This window comes from Pinus tabuliformis, chromosome 9 (genome assembly GCF_031772625.1).
Source record: "Pinus tabuliformis cultivar Carrire ecotype Pingquan chromosome 9, CPIR1, whole genome shotgun sequence".
Lineage (NCBI taxonomy): Eukaryota > Viridiplantae > Streptophyta > Pinopsida > Pinales > Pinaceae > Pinus > Pinus tabuliformis.
The window spans coordinates 1,990,031,163-1,990,055,229 of NC_142307.1; the positions used below are offsets into that span (position 1 = coordinate 1,990,031,163).

Genomic DNA, 24,067 nt, shown 5'->3' on the forward strand with positions numbered 1-24,067 from the left:
CCAGGCTTGGGGGATTTCTTTGGCTTTGTTTCTAGTTAGAATGCAGTCCACTGAGGGAGGAGGTGGAGAGGATATAGGGTTGGGGGAGGATGTGAGAGATAAAGAGATGGGGTTTGAAGGTGGGGATCTGGGAGAGGGTGGATCAAAGGAGTCTTCTAATGGCTCAAAAGGATTTGGAGTTGTGTGATCAGGAGGAGTAACCTTCGCTGGAGGCTGAGAGGTTGTTTCGTTTGCTTCTTGGGACTGATAGATATTTGATGCGGTTTGCTTATTGGTAGATTTTTTCCTTTTCACTTGTTCCCATGTAGGTTCTTGCTCTTCTACATTTTCATGCTCTATTTTTTTAAGACACCTATTTGCAAAATCACCATACTCATGACATACCTTACATTTAAATGGTATTTTCTTGTAGTCCAGCTGCCGAATGTGTGTCCACTGGTCGACCTTGACCTTTATTGCCTCTAGGAGGCCTTTTCTGAGATCTACTTCCACACATATTCTTGCGCATGTGTGCATGTTGTATTTTGGCTCACATCTGTCAATATATTTTCCCACTGCGTTTCCTATAGCCTTTACAGATTCGTCTCCCTAGTAGTGAAGAGGAAGATGTGGGAGCCTGACCCACACAAGCACTGCATTTGGGACATCCATCTCCGGATCAAAGTCTGGCGTCCACCTGTTCAGGTATAAACCTCTGGAGTCCATGAAGTAAGGTCAATTTCTAAATATCAAATCTCTGTCCTCCTTTGTTTCAAAAAGAAAAGTGTAGTGTCCCCTTCCACATAATCGTATTGCTATCTTCCCCTGTGTGGTTGCATTCCAGTTTCTTTCCACCCATTTTTGCACTGATTTGGGTGAAGGCCATAGCCCAATGAACTGTCCAACAAGTCCGCGTTCTGCTAGAGAGATGGCTGCTCTTCTTGGAAGTGCTGGAGGGAGAGAAATCTCTGGGATACTTTCAAGTTTCTTTACAAATTTATTGACTGATGGCCTGTTCCTTGGAGCTCCATTCTCTGCGATCAGAGATGCAAAGGCTTCCGCGTTTTCTTCATTCCCTGGCTACATGGAAGAGTGTGGATCTCCCTCCTCAGAGGGCTACATGGTCTGGTTGGCCTCAACATCAGGAGGCTGCCGAGAGAGGGATTTTTAGGGGCAATGACGGCTAGGTTAGCGCAGGCTCGCGCTAGGCTATTGCGCACACGATTTCACTGGGGAAGAAATTTACAATATCTTGGTACAAGTTTGAAGAAAGAATTTTTTCATAAATGTGTAGAGATATGACCTGATCTGAAGGTAAAGGTTCTTGTGGATTATTTTCTTCAAGATGGTGAGGAGGTTCTTGTGGATTCTCTTCATTCAAATTTTGGGAAGGTTCTTGTGGATTCTTCTTATCTAAACTTTGAGAAGGTTCTTGTGGATTCTCCCCTTGTATTTCCAAAACAGAGTTGATTCCAAGCACTTTATAGTTTGATTCAGCTATAAGCTTAGCTAATCCTTGACCCTTGACTAGCTTTGTAGTTTTAATAGTTAGATCAAACTCCAGTATTTGAGTGATCCATCTAGCTCTCTTCCCATCAGTGTCAGGTTGGGTTAAAAAAATCTTGACAACACTGTTAGGAACATAAGCAGTAATAGCAAGGGTTGTTACAAAGGTAAAGGAAAATATACTGAATGGTTTGGTATAATAAGGGTTGGCCAAGGTTGGAGCTTCAGAGATAGCCTTCTTGATTTGGTCAAATGCATACCTGGAAGAGACAATCCATTTAACTTCATGATCCTTTCAGAGCATATCAGTTATGTCTTTCACAATTTCAACATAATTTGGGATGAACCTCCTTAAAAAATTAATCTTGCCTAGAAAATCTTGGATCTCCTTCTTGTTTCTAGGTAATGACAATGTTTTTATTGCAGAAACACATTTTGGATCAATCACCACTCCTCCTTTTGAGATTATATGGCCTAGCAGTTTTCCTTCTTTGATAGAAAAAAGAGAATTTTTAGGATAGAGGGATATTCCAAATTTCCTACACCTGTAAAAAACCTTCATCAAATGCTTTAGATGTTTCAATTTAGAATTAGAAAAAACAATTATGTCATCAAGATAAATGACTACAAATTTGTTTACCTGACCCACAAAAGCTATATCCATAGCTCTTTGAAATGTTATTCCAACATTGGATAAGCCGAAAGGCATTCTAGAATACATAAATGTACCCCAGGGTGTAGTAAAAGTTGTCTTTTCTATGTCTGCTAGATCAACATTTATCTGATTGTAACCTGAAAAACCATCAAGCATAGAAAGTCTTTGTGCTCCTGAAACCATTTGAAGTAACTAATCCATTTTGGGTAAAGGGTAATTATCCTTTAATGATGCTTTGTTCAAATTTCTAAAGTCCACACAAAGTCTAATTTCTCCATTCTTCTTTCTAACAGGAACTAAATTAGCAACCCAATTAGAATATCTAAGAGGGAGGATAATTTGGGCATCTAGCATTTTCTTAATTTCCTTTTCTACAATTGGCAGAAGTGTTGGATTAATCCTCCTAAGTTTCTGTTGACAAGGTTTTGCTTCTAGTTTTAAAGGAATCTTATGCTGAATTAATGATGTATCATAAGTTTTTAGATCAGCATAGTTCCATGCAAAAAAATCCTTGTATTTTTCAAATAACTTAAGGTATTGAGCTTTAATTTCGGGATCTAAGGATGCACAGATTTTAATGCTCCTAATGTCATCATTTGTTCCAATATTTACTTCCTCTATGTCATCTTGTGGAGAAATTGACTATGGGTTTCTGTGGACATCATTTTGATCAAACAAATTTTCTAAAGGAATAAGTCCTTTGGGAATAAAATTGTTAGACAAATGAATGATATCATAATTGGAAATGTTTGAGTTAAAATCTGAATTATCATTTTCATTTGAATTCTCAATTGTTTCTGTTGTATTTTCATTAATTTGTAGAACTGAAAATTCATCTATAACCTGCAAAAAAGATTTTAACTACTCATCATATTCAAAAATCTGCTAGTATTTTAGGTTATTTGGGATGGATGGCCTGTATTTTACTTGTATTTGATAGAGCACATTAGTTTGATCAGGGATTTTAAATGAACTAGCAAAAACAACTAGGGAATCTGCATGAATATTCTGATCCCTTGGGATACAAGTCAAATTAAAAGTGTTGAAGATATTTTCAACTGAATCCCAAACCTCATTTCGGTAAGATCTAAGCCTAGGATGTTTTGTTTGGAAAATATTTTTTATTTGTTTAACAATGAGCTCTGAGTCTTTGAAAACACTCAAATTTTGAACCTTTAAGCTCTTGGCTAATTGCAGTGCTAAAAGGAAAGCTTCATATTCAGCCATGTTATTTGTAACTTCAAAATCAAGTTTGCATGATTGTGTAATATTTTCTTTTTTTGGTGAGATTAATACTACCCCAGCTCCTGCTCCACCTTTTGTACAAGAAACATGAAAGAATAACTTCCCGACATCAGTCTGATTTGGTACAGGTTTTTCAGTTACATCTTCAATTTTTTCTTGAGTTTCATGTGTTTGGTTTGAAGAAAGTTGGAAACAACCAAAATCTTGATCAATTGCATATATGGGATGGTTTCTTGGTTGATTTGTTTTACAAACAGTGTACAAAAATCTGACCTCTCTATACAGCCTTAGTTTCTCTCTCCCATAAACTGGAATAGTGGAACAAGGCATGTCCATATGAAGAGTTCCCCCTAATTTGGCACAGCAAGACCTTGAAAGGAGCATTCCAAATTTGGGAGGGATATCTGTGACAACTATATCTAACACTACACTCTTTACTGGGATTTGGGTGAGAGTGACTACTAAATCCTTAATTAATCATAGACAAGGCACCCTTTTGGAATCAAAGGTGTACAAATCATGATAGGATCTAGTTGTGTCGAGATTTAAATGATCAATGATAGTTTTTGGCATAAGATTATGTGATGCTCCAGAATCAAGCATACAATTGTATAACATAGAATCATTTATCTTAAGAGTCACATAGAAAGGGGGTATTATTTCATCTACCATATCTGAGCTAGGACCAAAAACAACTGCTGATTTTTCTTCTTGAAGACTAATGATATCACTTTCAGCATCAACCGAGGTATTTTGTATCCATTTGGAGACTTGATTTTTATATCTAGGGTTTTTGGAAAGTTCTGAAAGCGGTATTGGGATTTTAACTCTTTCTAACTCTTTTTCAACATTAAATGCAGTTAAAACAAATTTTTCAATTTGAGTGGTATCAATTGACTGATTTAATTGTCAAATAATAGTTGTTTGAGTTTCAACAACTTTGGTATGAGGTTCAATTGTTGGAGGTTCCTTAGGGCAAGACCAGGTCTGGGCCTAAGATCATATCTTTTGTTTAGTTCTGCAATTTGGAATTCAGAAAAGGCATGGTATTTGGAAGCCTGTGAGGAGTATTGATCTTGTTGAACCTGCTTTTGTTGTGAGATAGGAATTATAGTAGTATAACCAAAAGAGGTATCCATATTATTAATATCTTCAGTTATAGTCATAGTGTTGTCATCAGGCTGTTGATCATCTATCAATAAAGGAATTGGAACCAGTTGATAATTACTAGGCCTTTGAAGAATTTGTAATGGTGGATTTCTTTTGTATTGACCTTGATTTTGATTTTGGGGTCGAGCGACCATTTGTTGAACTATTCCAGGTTGAGTTTCAATCTTGGAAATTCTATTGGATAGATTTCTAAGAAGTGAAGTTATTTCATCTATTTTAGAGTCTTCAGTTTTAGGCTTAGAGAAAGTTGAGGCCTCTTCACTTGACTTAAGTTTTCTTTGGGATTTTTCCTCTTTAGATTTTAAAGTGGCTGAGGCAAACCTATTTGCTTCCACCTCTATATCATAAGTTTGCATGTCTTCAAGAGTCCTTGAATTCCTTTCTCTTAACATCACAACAAAATCATCATCAAAAGCTTTTGAAAACCTAGATTTAGCTGCTGCTACAGGTGGTTTGCAATCATGGGGCATCTTATGATAAAGTTTGTTGAACCTATTGATAAAATCAGAGACAGGTTCACCAAATTTTCTTTTATGTTCTTCAAACTCAGTTAAAAAGTAAAGAGCATATTTCTTCACTCCCCATTGATTTTTGAATATATTTGTTAATTCTTCCCAATTTCTAATGGAATTTGTAGGTAATTGCCTAAACCAAGTCCTCACATTTCCCTCAAGAGATTGAAAAAACAACCTCATGTAAACATTTTCTTGTTCTATGTTCATGTAATCCTCAAAGTCTAGAAAGGATTGAAGGTTATCCTCAACTGAGGGATCTATTTCTCCATTATATCTAGGAAGGTGCTTTAAATTATCCATTTGGGAAAGCATCAAGGACTGGAGGTAAACCTAAAGCTGCATATCTTGCCTGTACAATGGGTTGGAATGCCATAGTAGAGGATGATGAATGAGAGGTTTGTGAAGATGATGATAAGGAAGAGAGAGATGGTGAAAGAGGGGGAGAATTAGTATGTGGGGGTGAAGGAGGAGATAAAGAAGGTGGAGACTTCTTGAATGATTTTAAAGGAGTTTTAACACCAACTTGTGAACCTGAGAATGAATATCCTATTTAGTTTCAAAGAGTGGATTTGAATATCTAGCAAATGACTCTTCAGGTTGTTTAGAAGTACAAGATTCTGGTGGTTCAGAAGTGGAATGAAATAAATAAGTGGTAGGGATATAAAGTTTGTAGGTTTGTATTCAGGTAGATGAACATCTAGGTCAGACTCAGATTTAGGTGATCCCGATGGAAGTGGGGGTTCTGGATAATATTCAAGTGAATGAATAAGGAAAGCTGATTTGAAATCAATTCCCCTGTCTAGGAGTTCAACAACCGTAGGTGATAGGTGAGTGTACTCTGGATTGGATGGAATATTACTATATGGATCAAATTGTAATATATCTTCAAATTGCAAGGCTGAAGTAGAAGAAGATGGTTTGTGTCATCTTCTAGAATTGGCCTTTCTCACAAGTTTTTCTGGATCTGACAGAGGACTAACTATGTCAGATTTAGAATGGGATCTAGTGTACTTAGAGGGTGCCAGTTTGATACAGTGGAATCGCTAGGTGAAAGATTTTGACCTATCTATACCTTTAATCACCTTAAAGGAATAGGAATAATATCACTGACCCAGGAAAACTTAATGAAATTTGAATCCCCGACAACGACGCCAGATTGATGTTGTATCTCTAAGATGATAATGGTAAGCTATCATGCCAGGGAATCTAAGATAATTGTTTTGGGGGTTTTGTTTTAATTTAGAAGACCAATGTAGGAAACAGATTTAAAACAGTGAAGCCTAACCCTTTGAATAATATTAATATCAAAACAGAGGGATGCTATTGAAATTCACACAGTGATATAGCTTGCATAGTGGTGAGAAGAAATATATAAGTGGTATGACTATCACAGCCTTCAAATTTAAGATTAAATAATCATAAGTAAGAAAACCTTTAAATCAGAAGGTTTAACAAAATATGCTCAAACTTACAACAGATGCTGATGATATTATGATTTAGAGGGAATTAATAAAACAAACAGTTTATGTAATTAATTCTCTTTATAAATGATCACTTCAGAAGCTTATAAGAATAATTGAAACACAATTACTCCTACCTGGTTATCTTTGTAAAACATAAGCACATGAAGAAAACACTATAAAATAAAACTGGAAAAAATTATAGAAAAATGAAACTGTATGAATCAGAATTCATAATCCATTTGTTTTCTTATTAATGATTCAGAAAAGTCAAGTACATTCAATGCTTAGAAATGATTCTTCAAGGGTGCAACCTTTAATAACTCGTGAAAGAGAGTTATTTATACAATTTAAGAACTGAGAAAATATCTTAAATCAAGTCCTGATGATGAGTCTTGGTCTAGACTCGAAACGTCGACAAAGAAAAATGAAAACTGTGGATTATCCGAGTTTAGATTCTAAAAACCCGAACCACAGAAATCTGAAATCCATTATCTTAAACTATTTTACAAAAATAGATAATTATAAAATCAGGAATATAAACTGCTAGCCGATCTGGCACTATTTTGGTGTTGAGCTATTTGATGACTATTGCTGAAAAAATTGAAAACTGTTAAACTTGTGATGACTGTTCCTATAAAGGCTGAATGCTGTTTGATCACCCTCTAGTCCAATAAATCATTTAATACTTCCCAACGCTTCTTATCTGGGATAGATATTTTGGTTACCCTTCTGTAAATTTCATCCATCTCTGTATACTTCGTGAAAGTGGTTTTTATTGGAAATATATGCCTAATCTCATATAAAATGAAGAAGGTGTCCCTGCGTGCATTTAGCACCACTCTTGGTGTTGCAACACCTCTTATGTTTGACATTGAAGCTGCATTAGTGACTACCTCTATAAGCTTTCGAACATAATCCTCAATATGCATTAATGTGTTTTTAATTACAAGCATAGAGGGAAAACCCTTGCTAGTGAAGGGTCCAATCCTACTAAAAAAATGCTGAACTATTGTATTCACACTGCTGCACTTTTCTTCCAATTGAAGGACAAGGTTCTTCTTGGTGATGATCTTCTTTACTTCCAGAATAGTTGGTGTCCTGTCATTTATCCCTAATTATTCAAGCTCATAGCCATCTTTAGAGTTTAGGAACTTGATTATATCAGAAGAAATTTCTGGCATATCCTCAAGTTGTTTAGAAATAGTTTCAACAGCTTCCTGAGCTTTATCTGTGAGGTCTTTTTGATCAAACACTATCTTAATATAGGGCCACATATCCTTAATTGATTAAGTAATTTCTTTCCAAAGAATTTCTCTTTCCAAACCAAATTTGTTTCCAATGTAAGATTCTTTAAATTCTCTCTGCAATGTTTCAATCTGAGATTTTGCTCTCTGCAACTCAGCTGCATGTGAAGTGTCTGCAACTAGTTTCATATGCTATAACTCCTTGAGTTCATTCTGTAACTTCTTGATTTCTCCTGTCTGAGTAGACAGGTTCTGAACATCTTCAGCAAGCTTTTTAGCTCCTTCTGCTACACTTGTAGTTGATGTTGTGGCTGAAGTAGAAACCTTGGTTACATGGATTGCTGCAAGGGGTACTATATCCATTGGAGTTTGAGCTCTTTTGACAGCTTCCTCTTTCTCCTTGACCAATTTCTCCATCTACTCTTCCATCTGTTTTATCTGCAGATTCTATTCCATGATGAGCTTCATTATGTTAGACTTCTGAGTTTTAGTTTCTTCAATATCTTTAGCCATTGGGTCCTCAGAAGCTGGCAATTTGAGTTGTTTCCTTAATGATGAAAGCTCAACATTTTTCTTCTTCAAAATTTCTTCTACAACATTTATGTTGGAGGGATCATATCCCATCTTCAACACCATATCTTCTAAAGATTTGATCTTTGTGTCCTTTTCCAATGAGGAGACTTTCTCCAACTTGAGTTGTGACTGTGTGTTTGCTAAGGTAACCTGTAATTTTGACAAACTCATAACAGTATGAGTTAAAGTAGAAGAAATCATTTGTCTAGTTTGTTTGTGCATCTCAATTTGATCAATTGGATGCACATCCTTTACATTAAATTCAAAAGAGGTATGCTTATGATAATTTGCAGCAGCCCTAGGCTGTGGAATTTGAGCTTGCAGAAAAGCCATCTGCATTTTACCCTTCTCAGAGTCAAATACTGAAAGAAGTCTGGCTTGAGAGCTGGAGGAATGTTTCCAGAACTGTGTGTAGGTGTTCAACTTCAACTCTTCATTCTTATTTTTGATCTCACTGAAAACATGAAAGATGTCCTCCTCGTTGTCCTTCTGGGTGCTTCCACTGGTCTAAATTGCCTTCTGTTCTTGAGAAGTAGTGGAATGAGTTGGGCACTGGGTAGACTGTCCACCAGACTGTGCATAGATCATGGTCTCTCCAAGCCCATCAAATGTAGTTTTATGAGACTCATGTGTTGCACCAATAGTCACATAGATCCTTGGTATCTTTTTCCTATGCACAATCCTAAAGCCCTCGCTTGATGCTTCAATTGTAGGGGATGGCTGTTCTTCCATTGCTCTTTTAGCTGTCATTTCCTGTGCAAGTGGAGTTTGCACATTTGAAGTGGAAACTGCCTGCTCTTAGCTTCTTGGAGGGTGTTCTCTGTCCACTCCAACTAATTTTTGTATTGTTTTATTTTTGGCCTAGCTGTGTGGTGATATGCTGTAAACTTCTTTTCCACCTTGAGTTTAGAAATCACTCCCATTGGGTCATAAGACCAAGTGAATCTGAGACCAAACTTCTTTTCCTTTAGCAACGTATCTGCTTCTTCTCCGGCTGCTCTAGTATTGCAGATGAATGGACCAACTTGAGCTTTGAGCTTGAATTGAGATTTCTTCTTTGCTGCCACAAAGTGTACTTCATCTACATTTAACCTTTTCCTAATATATTCCAGTGCAAATATTTTGATGGGGAGGTACTTGGGAAGTTTGTAGGGTGGAAGCTCACAACCATAAACCCTAATTTCTGTGTAGTTTTGGTAAAGATACCAATCTCTTGTTGTGGCTTGGTCGACCAACTGCAATACTTTGACAATCTCATCGCTGATTCTTGGTACTGGAGTATTGCTCATAAGATTGATAGCTGGATGAATAAACAGTTCTATAAACTGTTTATAGGTAAACTCTTCTTTTTCCTTCATCCCCATTGTAGTCCAAAAGATCACTAATTGCTGGTTGCCTTCCTCATCTAGCTTTTGTAGGGTAAATGGAAATTTGTCTCCCTGAAAATATATGAAAAGGTATACAAGTATTGAAGCATAATTGAATGCTTCTTCAGTGTTAAACTGGACAAATTTCTCATGTATGGCTTCAACTAGGAATATGCTGAAATTATAAATAACAGTGGGTTTGGAATCAACATAAAATATAGATAAGTAACGTAGGATGGCATCATTAACATATTGATCAGATTTATAACCAAGCAGATAGGACAAAATAGTGGTGATTTGCTTGGTTCTATCAGGGAACATGGATGAGTCATAAGGAGGGTTTCTTTTAGGCAGAGGACTATCAATGGCTAGGAAAAGTTCAAGAGTATAGGATCTTTTAGTAAAATCCAGTTTTTGATAGGCTTCTATCAGGATTTCATGGGAAAAAGGATGAGTTGGTGCAATAGTAGGGGACGAAAACATCTTTTCAATGGAATCAACATTGATTAAACAGAGGATTTCTTCTGTGGGTGAAATGATTGCTCTTTGTCTGGGATCATAGGGTTCATGGAATTTCGTGACAAATTCAGGTGCTCTGTGTATCCGAGGGAAAATGTAGTGGGGAAGGAGGGAGTCCCAAAGTCCTATTTCATTAGTCTGATCAATTAATTGATCTTCCATCCAACATTAAATTTCATATAAATCAAATTGAGAAGAAGTCTCAATGATTTTACAATCCTTGTCGACTAGGGGGGTATGGTGGAAGTCAACCCGTGGATGTACAAGAGGATTGGAATTTCTGCAACTTATTTTCCCTTGGGAGGCATTTTATCAAATGAATTTGCAGACTAAAAATGATGGAAATAGAAAAATTGGTTTGAAACAGGGTGCTTACAGTAAAATAGTATGACTGAAAAAGAGACAAGTGGACCTGGATGTCAGCTTTCTTCTTAACATGACAAAATAGCTGCTTAAGTGTCAGATCATCTTTGAGTTGTAATGAGACAAGCTATGAGTGATCAATTTGGGCACAAGAATGTACTGTGTAACCATTTTCATGGAGGAATAGGGCTTTTAATGGAAAAATTAGAGCGGAGCTGTTGAATGAATGGTTAAAATTGCATTAATTATCCAATAGGATTAATTAACGGGTCTTTGGGACATAAATTCACAGGAGGTGGTGAATTGAATGAACAATGAATAGGCGGCAGTTGATTGGATAGAGAAATGACGTGGACCAAACGTGGATGGTGACATGGACTGATGGTAAACGATTGCATGTAAACCGCGTTGGGGAGTATCTTGAGGTGGTAAGTCGTTTCAATATTTTTAGTCCCAAAAGACTAAAATGAGGCTAAGGTGGTTTAAAGTGGCGGTTTCAGAAATTGCTCACTTTGGAACAACCCCCCCCGCTAGTAAAGTTCATACGACAAATGAGGGCCAAGGAGGGATGTGGGCCATCGAATGTCAGGGGAGCATGTGGGATGAAAGGTAAGGTGGAAGGGATTTAACATGTGAGGCGAAAGTGATGGTGGGGTCACGATTTCGACGGATGTGACGGTTTGATGTTATGGAGAATGAATGTTTGAAGTTAGGATATTGCAAAATACATTGGTACTAAGAATCCATAATTAAATCAAAATGCAACATCGCATGTAAGAATTATCCAATGTTACAACTTAGGATAAAATCCTTGCATGCTCCAATAATTTCTCATATGTCTACCTACCCTTTATACTCCTAATATTTTCATTTATTCATCCGAGTGCATTTAGGCTAGCAACTCAATATTTCCTTTTAATGACTAATCTACCTCTATCCCTTATTTCCTCCATTGGCTCAAATTAAACTGTTGAGCCAATTTTATTTGCTACCTATTGCTACCTATTGACAAAAATTTAAATCAAATCCAATCATGCTTAAACTGTACAATTGGATTAGATGAACTAGATGTGGCATTTAAATAATCTGCACACAACCTTTATTTGCAAAAATAAAATTGACTAAGAGTAGTGGCATTTGGATTTGCAACACTTTCAGAGTTTATTGTTTTTTGCTTTTCTTTCTAACCTAACATTTATTTTTGCCTTCATTTTTTAGGGCATCTATTCTAACATTTTATTTGATATGGACTTATTCATAAAATACCCCTAACATTGCTTACTTAATATTATTTTTGTCCATATCCTAACTTAGCTTTTTAAAAATATATTTCCATTTTTTGACTAATTGATACTAACTTACCAAAACCAAAAAATGCTACAACAAACACCTTCAGGTGTCTTGATCAACCACTTTGGTCATTTTGGAGAAGAATTAGATGACTCCTCTGTGGGTGTGGCATCATTAATGTTCAACTTCTCAATTATGATTATAACATCATCCAAATTTGATGAGGTGTTTGGAGCTTCTTCATGCTCAAGAGAAATACCTTCTAGACGATCAAGTTGTCTCTCAACAAAGTCATCACTTTTGGTGGACTCATGGAATATGACATCTCTACAAAATATGAATTTCTTATCTACCTCATCGTGAAGACAATAGGCCTTGCTGGTATTCGAGTACCCCAATAAAATTCATTTACGACTCCTTGTATCACGTTTGTTTCTCTGTTGTGTTGGAATCAAGGCATAACATGTGGAACCAAAATCCCTAAGATTCCCGATGGAGGGATGTGGCCATACCACATTTAAGAAGTCTTGTTTCAAAGAGCATATGATAGACATTTGTTCTTTACATAGTGTGCACACAAAATTGCTTCAACCCAAAACATCAATTTTACATTCTTTAAGAACATCATGGAGCGAACCATATTCAATGATGTTATACTCATTCTCTCAGCTACACCATTTTTTTGATGATTGTATGGAATTGTTGTTTGATGTCGGATCCCATGTTTCCAAAGGTAAGATTCAAAGTAATTACTAGTGTATTTTTTTTCCATTATCCGTATAAAAGACACTACTATTAGTGTGTGCTTCATTTTCAATCCATACATGAAAGTTTTTAAATGTGTCTAATGCTTTAGACTTGTCTTTCAACAAATATACCTAAGACATTTTGGTGTAATCATCAATAAATGCCATGATGTATTTACTTCCATTTGTAGAAGGTACATGCATAAGACCACATAGATCTGAATGAATCAAACCAAGTTTTTAAAGGCTACATAATTGGAGTCATGAAATGGTTGTTTGTTACGTTTTCAAATAATGCAGGCAAAGCATTGCTTGGTTTTCTAGGAATAATAGGAACATTAGAGAAATTTTGAGGCCTAAAATGGGATTCCTAAGGAATATTATAAAACAATAGTGGAAATAATAAAATAAGATTAGATTACATCATGAAATTTTAGAGGGAAAAAAAACTATTTTTTCAATTTGTATTTTCAACATATTTCCCTACGGTTTTACTCAAATTTTGAGCAAGGGAACTTGTTGGATGCATAATTTAATTCCTCATCCAAGGAGTACCCATGTTGCATACTTTTCATAGAACCTACTACATGAAAAATGAGAAATACATGAAAAAACGTGATTGCAATGATGCTTTTCATGTATTTCTTATTTTCGTGTATCAAGGTCCATAGAAATTATGCAACATGGGTACTCCTTGGGTGTTGAATTAAATTTTGCATCCAACGAGTGCTCCTACTTGAAATTTGAGTAAAATAATAGAGAGATAAGTTGAAAATACAAGTTCCAAAAATAGTTTTTTATTTTTATTTTTATTTTTTACTCTAAAACTGGTGAATCATCCCCCATGGTTGACATCATCATCTTGAATCCTATTGGTTCTTATAAAGTTGATTTTGGTTTTACATTTTTGTTTGGAGGCCCATTTTAGACCTCAAAATTTCTCTAATATACCAAAACACCCTTCTTTTTCATCAAACAGAGACTATCATAATTAATATGTCCAAATCTAGCATGCCATAGAAGACTTGAAAACATTGTACCTTCGTTATGCTAAGTGAGATGGGAAAGATGTTGTGCTGAATATGAAGATGTCCCTTTTAGCTTCAACAATCTGCCTTCTTCCTCTCCAATCATCATGGTATTCTTGTTGGAAGTCCTTATCTCAACCTTTCCTTCAAAAATATGAATGGGGTGTTCTTGTTGTGAATGTGCACAAGGGATAGCAGGTTCCTCTACAAGCGAGGAATATAGAGAACTTCATGTAGTAAAAAATCTGATAGTTTAAGAAGCTTGAATCTTATTGTACCAATCACTGAAGGCTTAATATTGGAACTATTAGCAAAGTATACCACATCATCTATCTTTTCATTAATTTGATCAAATGCTTCTCTCTGAAATGTCATCTGGCAAGTGGCACTTGTGTCAAGCAGTCATGTGTCTCTCCAAGAAGAAGATGCAATGTTAAACACATCCTCATGCAATCCATATTACAATGAGCTAAAATGTAATGAGCTAATTTTGGTGCGTTACCTGTTGCTTATTCTGGAGGTTTTTCTTTCTATTCTTGTTCTTTGATCCTCTCCCATGGAATTTTGCATGTTTTGGCTTCATGTCCATTTCTTCCACAATGGGTACAATGCAGATCAAGTCTCTTTGTTTGATTCCATATACCCCCCTTTCATCTAAAGTTCCTTCTCTCACGTCCTCTTTTGCTGCTATCTCCTTTGGCATAATAAATCTTTTAATTTTTGGGAAACACATATAATCCCTTCAGTGAACTATGATGCTTACTTCTTCTCTCCAAAGGTTTTTTCTCTTTTTGTAGCCTTCTCAACTAGGGAGTCAAATGTCATATTTTTCATTTGGCCACTTGCAAATATTGAAGGTAGTGAGAGTAGGTAGGATAGAGGGTTTTTATGAAGGGTATGAGAGACATATCTATCTTAACTTTCATGGAATCTATGTCATGCATGATAGATTTGATTTCTAAGGCTAGTGCCATGGGGTCTCCAGCTTTCAGTTCAAGGTTAAAAAGATTCATAAGTAGTTGTACGAGTTTTAGGTCATAATGAGAATCATACAAATCTTTCAATTTTTTAAGTGCACCATATGAATCAGTGACTAAGACAATGTGTCTGCTTACTTCCTCACTTACTATAGCATTGATGAGGGAAAAAGATTTCTTGTCCTTGCTCTTCCATATGGTAAGGTCTCTAGAAGATGTAGGCTTGGCTGGTCCTTCTTCCTTCAGCTTCACTTCTAAGCTTAATTCATCATCAACCTTTTCTATGGATTCTCCTTTGCAAACTTCATCCCATAGGACATTAAAAAGGAGGGCGCAAGCTTCATCTTTATGAGCCACTATACGTAGTTTTCCTTGTCGGTTAAAATTCGCCAACTATGGAATTTAGTGAATGCATTTTTCATCCAACAATGCTTGAAACACTTCAAGAAAACCTCCCAAGGATGCCAAAATAATCTTGAAAATTGTTTAATGATATGATTGAATACAAAAGAACGCATACGTAGCTGACTATAGAAATACAAAGATAGGATACTAGAAATGAAGGATTCAATGACTCCACTTCATTGAATTGTATTCTTCTTCCAAACGTGCTTGGATCTCTACATATAGTCGTCAATCCAAAAATAAATCCTTAAGTAAAATGTGTTGCTCCTTGGTGTAGAATTCGAAGCGAGATTTTCATCTCGATCTAGAAATAGTAGGCCTGCTACTTCAACCACGGGTGAAACTCCAATTAGATCAACAGATTCTTCAATGCTAGGATCCACTGAATAAATGTGCTATTCTCATGTCATTGCTATTGGTTCATTCACTTATGAAAGGTAAACCATAGAGGCATCAATTGTCTCTAGGGTTGGATATCGATCTTAATCAAAAGAATCTATTGCAGGGTCTCAGTCTTGATTTGTTTCTTCTAGCTCAATTGGATCAAATGGCACTAGATTTTGATCTCAGCCAATTGAATATGGATTCGAAACTAGTGTCTTTTATTGGTGAATCTATGTCTTGAACTAAGCAAGGCGGTGGTTATTCAACTTCACCTGGGACCAGAACTACTACCATTCTCTTTGTAGATATTCTATATTTTGAACCACTATATTAATCTCTATCGCAAATGGTACCAACACAAGAAATATGGGTGGCGTCAAAACGGGTGCCCACTGTTAGAGTCGGTCTTTACATCCCTCTTTCAGAGATCATTTCTCTTATTGCATTTCATTTTTTAGGTGTCTCGCTCGATTCACTCAGTTGCATTCCGCTAGGGGCATGCCATAATCTAACAGAAGGGTCTTGTCAGTCATTTCCCCTCATGCTTTGTACCTGCTGGTTTAGGTCTGTTTGTCGAATCAATTTTGAAATCATTCATAGTCCTGTTTTGGCCTCTTGTCAGCAAAGAGTTATTATAAGATTTTTAGGTCTAGGTTTTAACTGATTTAGTCCTCAAAGTGCCCAATAATGCCAGCAGGCCAGAGGGAGGTTCAGATTTCCATTATCAATAATGCTCAAGGATGATTCCTCTTCAAAACTCAGTTTAGAAGAGGAAATAATCAAATTAATTGTTTGTAATAAATATGTATTTTTAAAGTTTTCCGCCATGGAGTACTTCAAATACAGACTCTGGTCATCTTTTGCTAAAATTCAATGCCACCATCTCCTGCAAAAATCAACCAAAAAGCCATCGTTTTAGCCAAAATTCAAAAAGGAAACTTGAAGAATAGAGTTATATTGAAAGTGAAGAAAATCAAAGCCATGTCTTTATGAAGATATTTCCATGCGTATCAATATCATTTGCATTCAAGAGCTCATGTGAAAGTTGACTCAAGCTGTGGAAGGGCAAAACTTGTAAATTTTCAAGCCAAGACTGCGCGCGGCGCATTGATGAGGCGCAATACATTGGGCATGAACACTTAGTGTGTTTCTACATAGGCGCGGCACACTGGAGAGGCACGATGCATTGGGCCTACCGCGTGGCGCATACAGCCAGAGGCTCGAAACTGCTCAAAATTCCTCCAAATTGCCAATAAGTTACACGGATTTGCCAGGGATAACAGGCCTAACTCATGTTACTGCAATCATAATCATGGATATCCAACATCCTGCGGTTCAAGCAATAATATTAATAGCGGCCATTGTTTTCACCACTGTAATCGTCTTAAAATGAAGGCACCCCTGCATTATCTGTAGTTTGCAAAATAAGCACATTATCAAGCGGCATTGGCTTTGAAATTGCAAAAGAAGCTGTTGTACAAGGCTCCTACGTCACTTTGGTAGCAATAAATCTCTCTAATATTCAAAAGGTAGCTAAAGAAATCCTTAAAGAGGGACACTGTGATCAGGACAGGATCAATGTCAAGGTTGCAGATATAAGTGACTACGAAGCAATTTCTGCAGCCATACATGAATCTTCTGAGTGGAGGCCACTTGATATTCTTGTATGCAACGCTGGGGTTACTCGTATTTCTTATCTAGATCAGCTCCCCATTGACAGAATCACTTCCACAGTCCAAACCAACATAACTGGAACGCTCTATACATTGCGCGTGACTCTTCCATTGATGAGGCAGAGGAACAACCGCCATTGTCAGTTGGCTCTCGTATTCATGGGCTCGCTTGCTTCTCTGTATCCCTTGTATGGCAGTGGGCTCTACACTACAACTAAATACGCTCTGAGAGGACTCGTTTAAACTCTAAGACTTGAAACTCTTGCCTTACAACATTGGTGTCACCCTAGTTTGCCAGCTGGGATCGTTCATTGACACGTTTTCCCCTTTATTAAAGGCAAAAGCTTAGTTCAAAACCATTTTTATTAAGAATTAGTTTTTATTCAAACGCAAAAAAGGAAAGCGAACAGTCAAAGACCGAACGCCTAAATATAAAGCGTAGATATCCATCATAGCAAAGAAATAGGAACAGATGGTCTATTTCTGTCTTTACTTGCGACTTAAAGGGATTTACAGCTACAACTTCCGCCTCTCCATTAGTCATCAACAAATTTGAGTAGAAAATGTGACGCTGCTTATCTTCAGAAAAGATGATTGGCTCCTGTTTGTTAATGTTTTTAAACAACTCCCTATCTTGTGTTGATCTGTTTTCCCACCTCTAAGCTTATTTAATATAGGGAAAATCATTTTGTAATGGTCTGAGTTCTGGGAAAGGTGTGGAAGGAAACACAACGCTTCACTGTACAGTTTGGCCAGGAAATTAATAAAATGATGCAGCTCTGATTCATGAGATTCCTGTGGTATGAGTTTAGCATATGTTTCTTCTTTCTGTTTCATATGTATCTTGTTATGTTTTACAGTTCATTCATAATCATTTCCAGTTGAATGTTTTTAAGTAAGAAAGGTAGAATCCAGTTTATTGCTCTGCCTTGGAAAGCATTCATCCTCTGTGTGTCTTCTTCTGTCTGAAAAGGATTCATTATATATGCCCTTTTCAGCCTCTCAACAGTCTTTCCACTCCATATTATTTCAAATTTGATTGCTAAACTTCCTGCCTATCTTGCCTCATGAAACACTCTGTGTCTTTGATTTAATTTCTCAGCTCATGCTGTTCTTTGTCCCATACAGCCCTGAAAACTCAGTCATTTATTAAATTACCTCTTCATATTTATTTACTAGCCTAAAATTAGTTCCCATTTTAAGTCATCTCAAGCCCCATCCGATTATCTTTTGTTGAGATTGACCCAGAGAGAGCCCTCTCCTGTCCTCGTAGGGCTAGCTACGAGGCTGAGCGTGGTTTGATGTGGACCTAGAACCTTGCCTTTTCAGCTTGAGGCAAATCTAGGCTCTAACATAGTGGCGACCATACTAGGGAAGAAAGTTTATTTTCATTGTTTGGCTTTGTAGACTACAGACGGAGCCTGAAGTCAGCTAGGTAGCCTTCGAAACACTTTTTCTTTGCATTAGCGCAAGTAGATAAAAGCTGCTTCAGTCAATCTCTGGTCTAGTTTATAAACTGAACATCTGATCTAAACGATCACCCCAGTACATGTATCAAGTTAGATCTGATGGTTGATGGTGGACAACGATCAGACATAAGAAGGCTGAAATCATTCACCTGGTGACTCCAACTCAATGTAGAGACTCCACTGGAGGACTAACTCTTCTCTGAGAAAATGGAAGGATCTTACACAAAGTCCGGGTATCCAAAGTGGAATGGTATTCAGGATCTACTCTGCTTTCTTGTAAATTACTTCTTTGCTGTTCTTGAAGCTGTCCTGAAAGTTTTTCAAAATTTGTTGTATGATAAAGGTGATCAAAATCTTCAATCGACCTATTCAAAAAGTGTAAATACTAAGTTTCCCTTTGATCCTGGCCTCCTTACTTTTCCCACATCTTATGATGACTCTCTTCAGCGTGATGAGCCTAAAGAAAACAAACCTGATCCTGTAGCTCTTGTATATACTCCTACACCTTTTATAATCCCAGATAGGTATAAACCTCTTGTTTTACCTTCTGTTCTTCATGCTTTCCCCAAAAACTATGATCTATACTTGCCGAGGTTTGATGGTGAAAGTAAGAATGTCAACGCTGAGCAACATGTGCAGAATTTTGAGTCTTTTCTAGACCTTTTTGAAGTTGATAGCGAAGATGTCAGTATAAGGATTTTTGCTCTTTCTTTGCAAGGCAAAGTCAAGAGTTGGTTCAAAACCCTACCTGATGCGAGCATCTCAGATTTCCAGCAGTTTTTCAAAGTTTTTCTCGACAGGTGGATGATCAGATAGAACCTTTTCCTTATTTTAGAAGAGTATAACCAGCTGAAAAGACAGTCAGGGGAGACAGTACAACAATTTTCTGCCAGATTTAACCAAGTTTATTATTCGATCCGAATTGATATAAGACCTCCTCTTAAATCTTCTCTTTTGCACTACCAGGGTGCCTTTGATCTGGAAATGGAGTTTCAGCTGAGAGAAAGGAATATTGCAACACTTGAGGAGATGCAGAACAATGCAGTAAATGTAGAGGCTCATCTACTGATTCAAAGGGCAAGGTTGAAAGAAGAAGAGATGAAAAATATAGATCCGGAGGAATCGACATCTCTAGAGGTAAATATTGACATTTTGGTAAGTGCAGTAGAAGAGATGATGGAAAAGATCACCGCAAGGAATGATTATGATGTTCAAGCCCATAGCTCGCTGATTGAAGAAGAACAAGTTGCTGCTCCAAAACATCTTCTTTCTTATCCTAGTTGTCATAGAGCTGATAATGATTGTTTTATAGATCATCTTGGAGAAGAGAGATCTGTTGACATGACATGTATGCTTGATGATGTCTTTTAGACTGATGATTTGCCTCAGTTTGATCAGTATGATGATGATTATGTTCTCCAAACAGAAGCTAATCTTGCAGAAAAATCAGCAGCTAGTTTGTGGGAGGAAGAAGTTCACTTTCAGCAGCTCGAGTACAGTGATCAACCGATGCATATCAGCTATGACAATGACGAGGAAAGTGCAACAAATTTTGAAGTAAGTGAAGGATCTTTGCCTTTTTGTTTTTCTTCGTTTCAGTTCATCAGAGACAACATTCATGCAATCAGAAATCAGCTGTCAACAAGTCTTGATTTGGACCCTCTTGAGGGCAATGAACACTTTGTTCCAGACTTCTCATATTCAGCTTTGCAGTCCCAGAAAGCCATTGCTTGTCAAGTTGCAGATGAAGACATGGAAGCTGGCACATGTGATCAAATGATACAAGATGATTCCATACCATTTTGTTTTGAATCATTTCAGTTTTTGAAGGGTAAATTGCATAGTAAATCTTCAAATGAACAGCTTGTAGGAAGTCAACAATTTCTCAGTTTTAATGTTGAGGATGAGACAGATAGTGAAATTCTTGAGCAAGTTGTTAATGAGAAATCTTCCCCTGAAATGATTGATGAAATCATTTTGGATACAAAACCCTCCCTAGCACCAGATTTGCAGCCACCAAATGCAATTGAAGGTCAGATTATAGATGAAGGCATGGAATCTGAAATACATGATCTAATGATGCAAGAGGATTCTGTACCCTTTTGTTTCGAAGCATTTCAGTTTATAAGGCAGAATCTTCGTAATATCTCTAAAGAAAAAGATGAACAGCTAGTAAGATGTCATACAGTTTCAATGGACACATTACAACAGTCTTCTCAAATTTTTGATGATCCTATTGCTCGTGTGTTGGATGATGTTTGCTGTAAAAGTTCTTCCCCATCGACTAACCATGTGACAGAAGAGAATGTTGATAATAATCTGATTCAAAGCTTGCTGCAATCATCAAAGAAAGGCAACACAAATGTGAGGAAAATCTTGATATCCAGAGCAGTAATGTGTTAATGGAATCAATAGCGATGTTTATGAAGATCCTTTCGCAGTATTCTTAAAGTCATCCAGTCAATTCATGCTTTGCAAGTTTATCAGCAGTCAACTTGATTCCGACCTTCCATGGGAGTTGCCGTTCAGTAGTTTTCTCTTGTTGTTCCTAAGCGAGCACTTGCAGAGAATTAAAATAGCAACCAGGATGCTTACATGGTTGCATTGGCTATTCCATTTCACTTGATCGAGTGGTGAAAAGAACACTTAGAGTAGGTTTGTTAGTTATATTTTAGTCATGTTTGGCTTTATTATGGTTTTCAATTTTAGTTTTGAGTCAAAATTTCAGTCAATAAATGAGTTAACAAGTCTTGTGTTGTTTGTCGAAATAATGACTCCATAGCCCAATGGACGAAGGCACTGTCTGCTCTCCCAAAGATCTGCAGTTCTTGGCACCTCCAAGGAGCTACCATCCCCATTGGAGCCAATGTTAGAGTCGGTCTTTACATCCCTCCGTCAGAGATCATTTCTCTTATTGCATTTCATTTTTTAGGTGTCTCGCTCGATTCACTCAGTTGCATTCCGCTAGGGGCATGCCATAATCTGATGGAAGGGTCTTGTCAGTAATTTCCCCTCATGCTTTGTACCTGCTGGTTTAGGTCTGTTTGTCGAATCAATTTTGAAATCATTCATAGTCCTGTTTTGGCCTCTTGTCAGCAAAGAGTTATTATAAGATTTTTAGGTCTAGGTTTTAACTGATTTAGTCCTCAAAGTGCCCAATAATGCTAGCAGGCCAGAGGGAGGTTCAGATTTCCATTATCAATAATGCTCAAGGATGATTCCTCTTCAAAACTCTGTTTTGAAGAGGAAATCGTCAAATTAATTGTTTGTAATAAATATGTATTTTTAAAGTTTTCCGCCATGGAGTACTTCAAATACAGACTCTGGTCATCTTTTGCCGAAATTCAACACCACCATCTCGTGCAAAAATCAACCAAAAAGCCATCATTTTAGCCAAAATTAAAAAAGGAAACTTGAAGAACAGAGTTATATTAAAAGTGAAGAAAATCAAAGCCATGTCTTTATGAAGATATTTCCATGCGTATCAATATCATTTGCATTCAAGAGCTCATGTGAAAGCTGACTCAAGCTGTGGAAGGGAAAAACTTGTAAATTTTCAAGCCAAGAGTGTGTGCGGCGCATAGGCTGAGTGTCGTAGTGCATTGATGAGGTGCGACGCACTAGGTGTGAACACTCAGTGTGTGTTTACACAGGCGCGGCGCATACAGCCAGAGGCTCGAAACTGCTCAAAATTCCTCCAAATTGCCAATAAGTTGCACGGATTTGCCAGGGATAATAGGCCTAACTCATGTTACTGCAATCATAATCATGGATATCCAACATCCCGTGGTTCAAGCAATAATATTAATAGCGGCCATTGTTTTCACCACTGTAATCATCTTAAAATGAAGGCACCCCTGCATTATCTGTAGTTTGCAAAATAAGCACGTTATCAAGTGGAATTGGCTTTGAAATTGCAAAAGAAGCTATTATACAGGGCTCCTACGTCACTTTGGTAGCAAGAAATCTCTCTAATCTTCAAAAGGCAGCTGAAGAAATCCTTAAAGAGGGACACTGTGATTAGGACAGGATCAATGTGAAGGTTGCAGATATAAGTGACTACAAAGCAATTTCTACAACCATACATGAATCTTTTGAGTGGAGGCCACTTGATATTCTTGTATGCAACGCTGGGGTTACTCGTATTTCTTATCTGGATCAGCTCCCCATTGACAGAATCGCTTCCACAGTCCAAACCAACATAACTGGAACGCTCTATACATTACGCGCGGCTCTTCCTTTGATGAGGCAAAGGAGCAACCGCCATTGTCGGTTGGCTCTGGTATTCATGGGCTCGCTTGCTTCTCTATATCCCTTGTATGGCAGTGGGCTCTACACTACAACTAAATATGCTCTGAGAGGACTCATGAAACTCTAAGACTTGAAACTCTTGCCTTACAACATTGGTGTCACCCTAGTTTGCCAGCTGGGATCGTTCATTGACACGTTTTCCCCTTTATTAAAGGCAAAAGCTTAGTTTAAAACCATTTTTATTAAGAATTAGTTTTTATTCAAACGACAAAAAGGAAAGTGAACAGTCAAAGACCGAATGCCTAAATATAAAGCATAGATATCTATCATAGCAAAGAAATAGGAACATATGGTCTATTTATGTCTTCAGTTGCAACTCAAAGGGATTTACAGCTACAACTTCCGCCTCTCCATTGGTCATTTGAGTGGAAAATGTAACGCTGCTTATCTTCAGAAAAGATGATTGGCTCCTGTTTGTTAATGATGTTAAACAGCTCCCTATTTTGTGTCGATCTGTTTTCCCACCTCTAAGCTTATTTAATATAGGGAAAATCATTTTTTAATGGTCTGAGTTCTGGGAAAGGTGTGGAAGGAAACACAACGCTTCACTGTACAGTTTAGCCAGGAAATTAATAAAATGATGCAGCTCTGATTCATGAGATTCCTGTGGTATGAGTTTAGCATATGTTTCTTTTGTTTATTTCAAATGTATCTTGTTATGTTTTACAGTTCATTCATAATCATTTCCAATTGAATGTTTTTAAGTAAGAAATGTATAATCCAGTTTAGTGCTCTGCCTTGGAAAGCATTCATCCTCTGTGTGTCTTCTTCTGTCTGCAAAGGATTCATTATATATGCCCTTTTCAGCCATCTCAACAGTCTTTCCACTCCATATTATTTCAAATTTGATTGCTAAACTTCCTGCCTATCTTGCCTCATGAAACACTCTGTGTCTTTGATTTAATTTCTCAGCTCATGCTGTTCTTTGCCCATACAACCCTGAAAACTTAGTCATTTATTAAATTACCTCTTCATATTTATTTACTAGCCTAAAATTAGTTCCCATTTTAAGTCATCTCAAGCCCCATCCGATTATCTTTTGCTGAGATTGACCCGGAGAGAGCCCTCTCCTGTCCTCGTAGGGCTAGCTACGAGGTTGAGCGTGGTTTGATGTGGACCTAGAACCTTGCCTTTTCAGCCTGAGGCAAATCTAGGCTCTAACACCCACAATTGCCATACTCATCT

At 37.1% G+C, this 24,067-nt stretch overlaps 1 pseudogene; it reads left to right on the top strand.

Moving 5' to 3' along the window:
• The first annotated feature begins 22,176 nt into the window (after positions 1 to 22,176).
• LOC149156999 (uncharacterized) lies at positions 22,177 to 23,048 on the top strand (annotated as a pseudogene).
• Positions 23,049 to 24,067: the final 1,019 nt, after the last annotated feature.